Source organism: Ranitomeya variabilis, chromosome 2 (assembly GCF_051348905.1).
Source record: "Ranitomeya variabilis isolate aRanVar5 chromosome 2, aRanVar5.hap1, whole genome shotgun sequence".
In the NCBI taxonomy this organism is placed as follows: Eukaryota; Metazoa; Chordata; class Amphibia; order Anura; family Dendrobatidae; genus Ranitomeya; species Ranitomeya variabilis.
Genome location: NC_135233.1, coordinates 194,104,748 through 194,116,651, shown reverse-complemented (window position 1 = coordinate 194,116,651; position 11,904 = coordinate 194,104,748). Strand labels below are relative to the sequence as shown.

Below are 11,904 nucleotides of genomic sequence, written 5' to 3'. Positions count from 1 at the left end.
CTGGCTTTTTGGGGTGGGGGTCCTCGTCTCCAGTGCTCGTCATTCAGACATATGGGAGTAAGTGGTCTGGCTAGCACCCACTAGTAGATCGATTAAGGCCCCTTTAGTCAGTCTCTGGTAGTTCAGGCCCAGGTCTCTGGCTCTCTCCTGTCAACTGGATACAGTCCAATTTCTGTACTCACTCTGTGGGTAGTTCTCCATTAGGTTACGCGCTGTTGATCCCACTGCTGCCACCAGTTGTCACGGGTTCCTTCTCCGGTATCACACAATCAACAGAGCAAGAGAATAGTGAACAACTCCAAGACCTTTATTTAGGCAAAACACGAAAGGTCCATATATACGATCCATCACACAAAGGATAAAATATTCCAGAACACGAATGCATTTCAGTAACAGGATAAAAGTCCAACAATCCAGCACAGAGGATAACAGTCCATATTCTTTTCTTTCTCTCTGATATGTTCTTCACACCAAGGTTCCACACAAAACTGATCTCTGTGTCTCACCTCCCTGATATTTACAAATCTCCACCCTCATTCACAGGCCAGGAGGGGGAAGGTCTCAGGGGCTCATTTTTTCAACAAGCTAGGTCAACATGTCATTAGCATATTAGCAGATGGCAAATAACAACTCATCCTACAAGATACAGTAACACCATGATAATCAGTAAAATAGAAATATACACAAAAATGATACCCACATAGCATATTACACCATCACAACTCCCTTCCCTTTATCTCACATAATTGGCGGTGTTGTGGTAGTGCGCATGCGCCCCGACGTTCTGCGCTTCCAGCATGCATTGGCGCATCTATTATGCCTTCCTCGCACACCTGGGGTTCAGCTTCTCTGCCCCCGGGTGTGCGCAGGAATGTCTCACGCTCCGATGCACTGTACGGCACCTGAGCGATGCGGTGCGCATGCGCCGTTATAACCATCACTATTGGCCATACGGACATCACATATCCGGTCACATGGCCATAAAAGGTCCTGCTCTCCTTAGTATCTTTACTCCCCTTGATAAAGCGATGCTTCTGCCACGCGAAACGCGCGTCGGGGTCTGCCTACACCTGGCCCAGGGTCCTCTTGCTGTGCCCTTGGTAAGCTCTGCCTCCCTGATGCTCTTTTCTTGCCATTACTATAAAAAACTTGCTTGGAATGGCAATCTTACCATTGTAATAAGGTTATATGCACTGACACTTTACTTAAAGATTTCTTGTCTGTACTCATATGGGCATGTGCAATGATGGAATTTCTGGGTATGTCTGTTTCTATCCTGTAATTTTATCCCATGTAATATTTTGGTGTTACTCTTGGTTATATATTTGTTACGGTTACTAATAATAAAAAATACTTGTTTTTACTATCGATACCTAGTTGCTCCATTTTCTCCTTTTTCCATATATTACGGCTATAGTGCATATATAACAGCCACAGCGCATATATAACAGCCACAGTGCATATATAATAGCCACAGAGCATATATAACAGCCACAGCGCATATATAACGGCTATAATGCATATATAACAGCCACAGCGCATATATAACGGCTATAGTGCATATATAACAGCCACAGCGCATATCTAACAGCCACAACGCATACATGAGTCATACAGCATACATAACGGCCATAGCGTGTATATAACATAGCAAATGAGTAAACTTTGTTAAAAAAAATACGGAAAAACCGTCCCTGCGCCAAGGTGAACCACGATCGGGATGGTCCTAACCTCTAGCATTAAAGCCTTACCATGCATCATAGTGACGTCCGTGTGAATAAGGGCCGCAGTGGGTCCTGAACATGGACACCCAGTGATGGGAAGCTCTATGTCATGTCCAGCAAAGGAATGGAGGCCACAGTCTTACCTGCACTAAATGCTGGAGCCGGAAACTAAACCAGAAAAAGTGATCCTGTGTGTAAAGGCCCCGTCACACACAGCGACGCTGCAGCGATACAGACAACGATGCTGATCGCTGCAGCGTCGCTGTTTTGTCGCTATGTGGTCGCTGGGGAGCTGTCACACAGCTCTCTCCAGCGACCAACGATCAGGGGAACGACTTCGGCATCGTTGAAACTGTCTTCAACGATGCCGAAGTCCCCCTGCAGCACCCGGGTAACCAGGGTAAACTTCGGGTTACTAAGCGCAGGGCCGCGCTTAGTAACCTGATGTTTACCCTGGTTACCAAAAAAAACAAACAGTACATACTCACCATCTGATGTCCGTCAGGTCCCTTGCCGTCTGCTTCCCGCTCTGAGTGCCGCCGTACAGTGAGAGCAGAGCGCAGCAGTGACGTCACCGCTGTGCTGTACTTTCACTTTGCGGCGCTCAGTGTGGGAAGCAGACGGCAAGGGACCTGACGGACATCAGATGGTGAGTATGTACTGTTTTTTTTTTTTTTACATTTACGCTGGTAACCAGGGTAAACATCGGGTTACTAAGCGCGGCCCTGCGCTTAGTAACCCGATGTTTACCCTGGTTACCAGTGAAGACATCGCTGGATCGGTGTCACACACACCGATTCAGCGATGTCAGCGGGACCTCAACGATCAAAAAACGGCCCAGGCCATTCCGACACGACCAGCGATCTCACAGCAGGGGCCTGATCGCTGGTACGTGTCACACATAGCGAGATCGCTACTGAGGTCGCTGTTGCGTCACAAAACTTGTGACTCAGCAGCGATCTCGCTAGCGATCTCGCTATGTGAGACGGGGCCTTAAGATGGTATAGATGCAAAATAGGAACATGTTCACACTGGCCATCCCCATTGTGGGGCACCTTGGCACTGGTGGGACGGGTTTTACGCTTTTTTTTCATCATCAAGAACAGTGTTTACCAAGTCCCTATGATCTATATGCACTATGGCTTTTACTTATTAATTGCAGCAGGGGATTTGTCACTGTGTCTCTGTCTTGGTCTGTTTAATGGTCACATTCCCGGTATATCTACATTATATACAATAAATGCCTGAATGTAGACAGTGCAATAATAAGGGTATGTTTCCACATTCAGGAAACACTGCATGTTTGATGCTGCGTAGAGCATCCAGATGTTACAGCATAGTGGAGGGGATTTCGTGAAATCCCATCTCCCACTATGCATTAAAAGACGCATGCGGCAGACCCACGTAAACTGACATGTGGCACGTCTTTTAAGAACGCATGTCCTTACAATGCAGAAACAACGCAAGGACAACGCAGTTGACCTGCCAGTGACCTCAGGTGCAGATTTGGTCAGGATTTTACCTGCGTAAAATTCTGACCAAATCCTGATGCAATCCTGAACGTGGACACATACCCTTAGGCTCTCCTATACCACAGTCAGCAGTAATGAGAGGGCACGGCCATGGGGGAGTGAGGCGACCTCCATTGTATGGGCCTTAAAGAGCCACCTGGAAGTCATCTACATCTATCTGGAGTAAGAGGGTTGGGGCCCACACAGAACGGCACAATGGGACATGGTTGTGCACCTCTGCTCTGAAAGAACACATCAGAGACCGGGGGATTCATTATCAATATCAGCAGCCAGACTGGACAGTCCCATGTGGTTGCAGTTGTCTGATACACCTGGTGCACCATGACACCGCCTGGACCTACAGTTTACACACCCTATGAGTAGGATTACTTCACACCAACAACTTACACTTCAAACTTTGGAGCATTATTTTGGTGTTTTGGTGCATGGCGCCGTTTATTGGACGATATCAACTTTCATGTTAAATCACAACTAGTAATGAGCGAGCTTCCTCAGACATCGCGTTCTTTGGGCACACTCGGGTGTTAGCAGAGTATCTCGGGCGTGCTCAGACATCGTGTTATTGGGGCACACTCGGGTGTTAGCAGAGTATCTCGGGCGTGCGGAGACATCGTGTTATTGGGGCACACTCGGGTGTTAGCAGAGTATCTCGGGCGTGCGGAGACATCGCGTTCATGGGCACGCTTGGGTGTTATCAGAGTATCTCGGGCGTGCTCAGACATCGTGTTATTGGGGCACACTCGGGTGTTAGCAGAGTATCTCGGGCATGCTCAGACATCGCGTTCTTTAGGCATGCTCGAGTGTTATCAGAGTATCTTGGACGTGCTCAGATAACATGTTTAAGTCCCCACAGCTGCATGTTTCACGGCTAACAAACAGGCAGTCCCCACGTGTTGCAGCTGACGAACAGCCGCGAATCATGCAGCCGCAGGGACTAGAACATAATATCCGAGCACGCCCGAGATACTCTGCTAACACCCGAGCATGCTCAGATAACACGATAACCGTGCACGCTCGCTCATCACTACTCATGACCCTTTATGGTGAAGCCTCTGTCTATTATCAGACAATACAGAGAAAGTATCCAAAATACAAATATGGTGCGAGGAATGAATGGCGCAGAATAGGCAGCACTGTGTCAGCTGCAGCGCTCCTCACCCAGGAGACCGGCCACCTCTGATAGACCGCACTGTGTGTCAGCTGCACTGTGCTTCTCACCCAGGAGACCGGCCACCTCTGATAGACCGCACTGTGTGTCAGCTGCACTGTGCTTCTCACCCAGGAGACCGGCCACCTCTGATAGACTGCACTGTGTGTCAGCTGCACTGTGCTCCTCACCCAGGAGACCGGCCACCTCTGATAGACCGCACTGTGTGTCAGCTGCACTGTGCTCCTCACCCAGGAGACCGGCCACCTCTGATAGACCGCACTGTGTGTCAGCTGCACTGTGCTTCTCACCCAGGAGACCGGCCACCTCTGATAGACTGCACTGTGTGTCAGCTGCACTGCGCTCCTCACCCAGGAAACCGGCCACCTCTGATACACCGCACTGTGTGTCAGCTGCACTGCACTCCTCACCCAGGAGAAAAGCCACCTCTGATACACCGCACTGTGTGTCAGTTGCACTGCGCTCCTTACCCAAGAGACCGGCCACCTCTGATAGACCGCACGGATTGAGGCTGATAGTTAGTCCTGGCATTTGAAATCAAACAGGCCCATGTTGTCTCAGTCCCCATGAACCAGATGGGATATTTTATTATTATTACCCTGGATGGAGGAAAGGAAGATTTACTACAAGAACAATATTTCTAATGATACCTGTGACTGCTGGGGCAAGTGACGGAGTCAGCGACTTTGTGCTCCATCACAACTCTTAACAGTATGGGGGTCTTGAGAACACCGATACTGTTAAAGTAGCAGACAAGGCAGCCCACTACCAGGCAGGCCCTGGACCGCACGGTGTGTCAGCTGCTTGTGCTGCTCTGAGGGGCAGGATGCTGGCCAGATCCCCCAAACAGGAGGCAGAGAGGGTTTTTCACGGCTTCTGCCCCCCAGATGGCGCCATACCCATCGCTGAGCGCACACACACTGACAGTGCTTCCTCCTCCGCACCCAGTGTGTAGGGAGGGGGCATAAGGACACACACTGACAGTGCTTCCTCCTCCGCACCCAGTGTGTAGGGAGGGGGCATAAGCGGACACACTGACAGTGCTTCCTCCTCCGCACCCAGTGTGTAGGGAGGGGGCATAAGCGGACACACTGACAGTGCTTCCTCCTTCGAAACCCAGTGTGTACGGAGGGGGCATAAGCGGACACACACTGACAGTGCTTCCTCCTCCGCACCCAGTGTGTACGGAGGGGGCATAAGCGGACACACACTGACAGTGCTTCCTCCTCTGCACCCAGTGTGTAGGGAGGGGGCATAAGCGGACACACACTGACAGTGCTTCCTCCTCCGCACCCAGTGTGTAGGGAGGGGGCATAAGCGGACACACAGACAGTGCTTCCTCCTCCGCACCCAGTGTGTAGGGAGGGGGCATAAGCGGACACACACTGACAGTGCTTCCTCCTCCGCACCCAGTGTGTAGGGAGGGGGCATAAGCGGACACACACTGACAGTGCTTCCTCCTCTGCACCCAGTGTGTAGGGAGGGGGCATAAGCGGACACACACTTACAGTGCTTCCTCCTCTGCACCCAGTGTGTAGGGAGGGGGCATAAGCGGACACACACTGACAGTGCTTCCTCCTCTGCACCCAGTGTGTAGGGAGGGGGCATAAGCGGACACACACTGACAGTGCTTCCTCCTCTGCACCCAGTGTGTAGGGAGGGGGCATAAGCGGACACACACTGACAGTGCTTCCTCCTCTGCACCCAGTGTGTAGGGAGGGGGCATAAGCGGACACACACTGACAGTGCTTCCTCCTCCGCACCCAGTGTGTAGGGAGGGGACATACACTGACAGTGCTTCCTCCTCCGCACCCAGTGTGTAGGGAGGGGACATAAGGGGACACACACTGACAGTGCTTCCTGCTCCGCACCCAGTGTGTAGGGAGGGGGCATAAGCGGACACACACTGACAGTGCTTCCTGCTCCGCGCCCAGTGTGTAGGGAGGGGGCAGGATCCGCTGAATGTCCTGTAATGTAGCGGCCCAGCTACAGGGGAACTCGGCAATGGGAACATGTATTCATGTTACCGCGCCCCCTAATAATGCTATATGGGGGGGGCACAGAGTGAAGGGACTATAAACCCCCCCTCTACAAGGACTGTAAGAAGCGCACGGTGACCCCTGACCTGACACCGGGGACATCACACAGGACAAAGCCCCGGACAATCCCGGGGAGGAACGTTAGTTACACATGTGAACAGCACGAAAAGATAAGTGACCCGGCTATTACGTGTCTCTAATCATCTGCCTCCAGTCACACGGTGCGCATTTACCGCAGGTACCGTGAGTCCCGCCGGTGTGTCCGGAGCGGTCCCCAGTGTTTCCACAGCAACATGGTTACTATGGTAACAGTCAGCTTCCGCTCCGGTACCGAGGACGACCACGGCATGTGCCTTTATGATCTTAGAGAAAGAAGTTATGAACTAGGAGTTCCGCAGAGCCGCAGCTTCCCCTGGAGCACACACAGGAGTCCGGACGATTGTGGTAACCGCTCTCCCGCCACGATCCTTACAGGCGCTGTTCGGGCACCTCAGTGTATTAGAACAAGGGCCTCACGGGATCACGTGGTGTGGTTACGTGCCTGACGTCAGGGCGTTGCTTGTTGCGAAGGGAGCCGTGTGTAACTCTCATTTCGTTCACAGCAGGGAGCCGGCTCTTTGTGTCGGCTCGTTCACGAACGACACATCACTAGTGTAACAGTTAACTTCAGTTGCTCCGCCGTGTGTAGGTAGGCTGCGCTCCCGGGTGTTATATTGGGCTCCCGGGTGTTACCCTCTGTCCGGTCCTGGCGGAGCACAGGAGGCGCCCTGTCTGTGGTGCCGCAGTATTGGCAGACACGTCCCACCTGCCCGTCCTCCGCCACCATGCTGATGCCTCAGTGCACACATATTCTGAGAATCTGGACTCCTGCGTTTTTTAGAAGTGTGGCTTAATTTCCCTTGTGTATTGCACCTAACCAGATATTGACCCGAGTACCCCGGGCGCTGAGCGGTTTATAGACCCGTGTACGCCGAGCGCTGAGCGGTTTATAGACCCGTGTACGCCGGGCGCTGAGCGGTTTATAGACCCGTGTATGCTGAGCGGTTTATAGACCCGTGTACGCCGGGCGCTGAGCGGTTTATAGACCCGTGTATGCCGGGCGCTGAGCAGTATATAGATCTATGTATGCCGGGCGCTGAGCGGTTTATAGACCCGTGTATGCCGGGCGCTGAGCGGTTTATAGACCCGTGTATGCCGGGCGCTGAGCGGTATATAGACCCGTGTATGCCGGGCGCTGAGCAGTATATAGATCTATGTATGCCGGGCGCTGAGCGGTTTATAGACCCGTGTATGCCGGGCGCTGAGCGGTTTATAGACCCGTGTATGCCGGGCGCTGAGCGGTATATAGACCCGTGTATGCCGGGCGCTGAGCGGTATATAGATCTATGTATGCCGGGCGCTGAGCGGTATATAGACCCGTGTATGCCGGGCGCTGAGCGGTTTATAGACCCGTGTATGCCGGGCGCTGAGCGGTATATAGACCCGTGTATGCCGGGCGCTGAGCAGTATATAGATCTATGTATGCCGGGCGCTGAGCGGTTTATAGATCCGTGTACGTCGGGCGCTGAGCGGTATATAGACCCGTGTATGCCGGGCGCTGAGCAGTATATAGATCTATGTATGCCGGGCGCTGAGCGGTTTATAGATCCGTGTACGTCGGGCGCTGAGCGGTATATAGACCCGTGTATGCCGGGCGCTGAGTGGTTTATAGACCCGTGTACGCCGGGCGCTGAGCGGTTTATAGACCCGTGTACGCCGGGCGCTGAGCGGTTGGTTTATAGACCTGTGTATGCCGGGCGCTGAGCAGTTTATAGACCCGTGTATGCTGAGCAGTATATAGACCCGTGTATGCTGAGCGGTTTATAGACCCGTGTACGTCGGGCGCTGAGCGGTATATAGACCCGTGTATGCCGGGCGCTGAGCGGTATATAGACCCGTGTATGCCGGGCGCTGAGCGGTATATAGACCCATGTAGGCCGGGCGCTGAGCGGTTTTACTGATACGTTTTATGCAGGTTCTAACACAAAATGGCACCAGATAGCGATAATGGAGACGTCTGCACTGCTATGGTGATGTTGGACAATTTTTTTTTTCATAAAATGGCGCTGGCAGCGCGTCCTGTGATATCTGGCGCCATGTTGTTGAAGTCACTGTCTGCGGATTTGCTTACACCGTGTCTTCAGTAACATGGCACTGCAGTGTGGTACGTTCCCGCTGACCTCGACCCCACACTGCTCAGGCATTGCCTGGCCCGGGCACAAGGACGCGTCCACCCTTATACAGGTCCTTCTCAAAAAATTAGCATATAGTGTTAAATTTCATTATTTACCATAATGTAATGATTACAATTAAACTTTCATATATTATAGATTCATTATCCACCAACTGAAATTTGTCAGGTCTTTTATTGTTTTAATACTGATGATTTTGGCATACAACTCCTGATAACCCAAAAAACCTGTCTCAATAAATTAGCATATCAAGAAAAGGTTCTCTAAACGACCTATTACCCTAATCTTCTGAATCAACTAATTAACTCTAAACACATGCAAAAGATACCTGAGGCTTTTAAAAACTCCCTGCCTGGTTCATTACTCAAAACCCCCATCATGGGTAAGACTAGCGACCTGACAGATGTCAAGAAGGCCATCATTGACACCCTCAAGCAAGAGGGTAAGACCCAGAAAGAAATTTCTCAACAAATAGGCTGTTCCCAGAGTGCTGTATCAAGGCACCTCAATGGTAAGTCTGTTGGAAGGAAACAATGTGGCAGAAAACGCTGTACAACGAGAAGAGGTGACCGGACCCTGAGGAAGATTGTGGAGAAGGACCAATTCCAGACCTTGGGGAACCTGAGGAAGCAGTGGACTGAGTCTGGTGTGGAAACATCCAGAGCCACCGTGCACAGGCGTGTGCAGGAAATGGGCTACAGGTGCCGCATTCCCCAGGTAAAGCCACTTTTGAACCATAAACAGCGGCAGAAGCGCCTGACCTGGGCTACAGAGAAGCAGCACTGGACTGTTGCTAAGTGGTCCCAAGTACTTTTTTCTGATGAAAGCAAATTTTGCATGTCATTCGGAAATCAAGGTGCCAGAGTCTGGAGGAAGACTGGGGAGAAGGAAATGCCTGAAGTCCACTGTCAAGTACCCAGTCAGTGATGGTGTGGGGTGCCATGTCAGCTGCTGGTGTTGGTCCACTGTGTTTCATCAAGGGCAGGGTCAATGCAGCTAGCTATCAGGAGATTTTGGAGCACTTCATGCTTCCTGGCACCTGCTCACAGTGCCAAAACCACTGGTAAATGGTTTACTGACCATGGTATTACTGTGCTCAATTGGCCTGCCAACTCTCCTGACCTGAACCCCATAGAGAATCTGTGGGATATTGTGAAGAGAAAGTTGAGAGACGCAAGACTCAACACTCTGGATGAGCTTAAGGCCGCTATTGAAGCATCCTGGGCCTCCATAACATCTCAGCAGTGTCACAGGCTGATTGCCTCCATGCCACGCCGCATTGAAGCAGTCATTTCTGCCAAAGGATTCCCGACCAAGTATTGAGTGCATAACTGAACATTATTATTTGATGGGTTTTTTGTTTGTTATTAAAAAACACTTTTATTTGATTGGACGGGTGAAATATGCTAATTTATTGAGACAGGTTTTTTGGGTTATCAGGAGTTGTATGCCAAAATCATCAGTATTAAAACAATAAAAGACCTGACAAATTTCAGTTGGTGGATAATGAATCTATAATATATGAAAGTTTAATTGTAATCATTACATTATGGTAAATAATGAAATTTAACACTATATGCTAATTTTTTGAGAAGGACCTGTATATAACATGTGTAGCCAGTGAGCAGCCAGTTCGTTCTATAGAGCGTTCCTGTGGACATTCAGCTCTGGGGAAGACTGTTCTTCCTTAAGAAGGCGTCTACTACTGGACTCTTCACATCACAATGAATGTGACCCTTTTAATTTGGACATGAACTAAAAAGTCCATGTTCTTTCCTGGGGCTCCCGGGGTCTGACTTTGTGTACAACCTGGGGGGTGCACGGACTTCTGCTTAACTAACGGCCTCTGTGCTATGACTTAAGGCAAAGGAGCCATCCGTCCAGCAGGAGGCCGGTGAGGAATAGAGCCGGAGTGACGGAGGTTTCAGATCTTCCATATCCATTTATATATCAATTCAATCACAGGTTGAGAGTGGACTGGCCATGTAAAGGTTTTGCTGCACTTGTCCTTGAAAGAGTTACCTGCACATATAAATACACTGTGTTCCAAATTATTATGCAAATTTGATTTGTGTTATAAAGATTTAATTGTTTTGCTTTTCAAATAAACTTGTGGATGGTATTGTGTCTCAGGCCTCAATGGATCACTGAAATCAATCTTAAACACATGTGATAATTATTTTTCCAGGTGATTCAAATTAAAGGAAAACTACTTAAAAATGATGTTCCACATTATTAAGCAGGCCACAGGTTTAAAAAAATATGGAAAATAAAAAGGATATTTCTGCTGCTGAAAAGTGTTAAATAGTGCAAGGCCTTGGAAAAGGCATGAAAACATTAGCTATTTCACAAAAACGTAAGAGTGATCATCATACTGTGAAGAGATTTGTGACTGAACCAGAGCGCAGACATAGTTCATGCAGATAAAGGCATAGTGAGGAAGGTTTCTGCCAGACAAATTCATTGGATTAAGAGAGCAGCTGCCAAAATACCATTACAAAGCAGCAAACAGTTATTTGAAGCTGCTGGTGCCTCTGGAGTCCCTCGAACCTCAAGGTGTAGCATCCTTCAAAGGCTTGCTGTGGTGCATAAACCTACTATTCGGCCACCCCTAACCAGTGTTCACAAGCAGAAACGGTTGCTGGCCCAGACATGCATGAAGACTAATTTTCCCGTTCACCATCCTGACTGCACCATTGGAGGACGTCCTTCTTACCCTCAGTGGGACAGGAACAACAAGCGGTTAAAAGGACCCTCCCCACTCCACCCACCAGTGTTTTTCCTGTCCCACTGTGGATAGGAACGGCAAGCTTTTCCTCCGACGGTGCTGTGCAGATGGTGGGGATCGGGGGGCCCAGCCTTTCCCTTCCCTGCCGCAAGACATCTGCGGCTGATACCTGTTATGGGGGGTCCCTCAGCCTCCCCAGTTCAGCGCTGCTCCTGGGGTTGGGTCCGTCTCCTCCGCTCAGGGAGCTCTCGGTCTGGGCGCTTTCTGCCGGGGGTGATTGCGGCAGCCGGTTCCAGCATGCGGCCGCAGCGTTCCCCATCAGCTCCAGGTGGCTTCTGGGTCCAGCCGCCACGTCACTTCCGGCCGCATCACTTCCGGTCGCGGCAACAATGGGAGAATGGCGCCGGCAGCAGCGCCGGCCTCGGGGCAGGGCAACACGGTAAACCGCAGCGGCGGTAAGGAGGGCAGGATCAACCAGGTAA

The 11,904-nt window shown here is 50.6% G+C and overlaps 1 protein-coding gene across 3 annotated transcripts in view; it reads left to right on the top strand.

Annotated features, from left to right (window-relative positions):
• Window positions 1–6,780: 6,780 nt before the first annotated feature.
• LOC143804858 (nuclear pore glycoprotein p62-like) overlaps window positions 6,781–11,904 on the top strand; it is a 111,192-nt gene continuing 106,068 nt past the window's right edge. For 2 of the 3 annotated variants that reach the window (XM_077283372.1, XM_077283369.1), the window contains exon 1: window positions 7,015–7,151. The gene's annotated coding sequence lies outside the window, so the exon portion shown is untranslated. Of the gene's footprint in view, window positions 6,908–7,014; window positions 7,152–11,904 lie in introns of those variants that run through there. The other variant, XM_077283371.1, reaches the window with a different exon arrangement.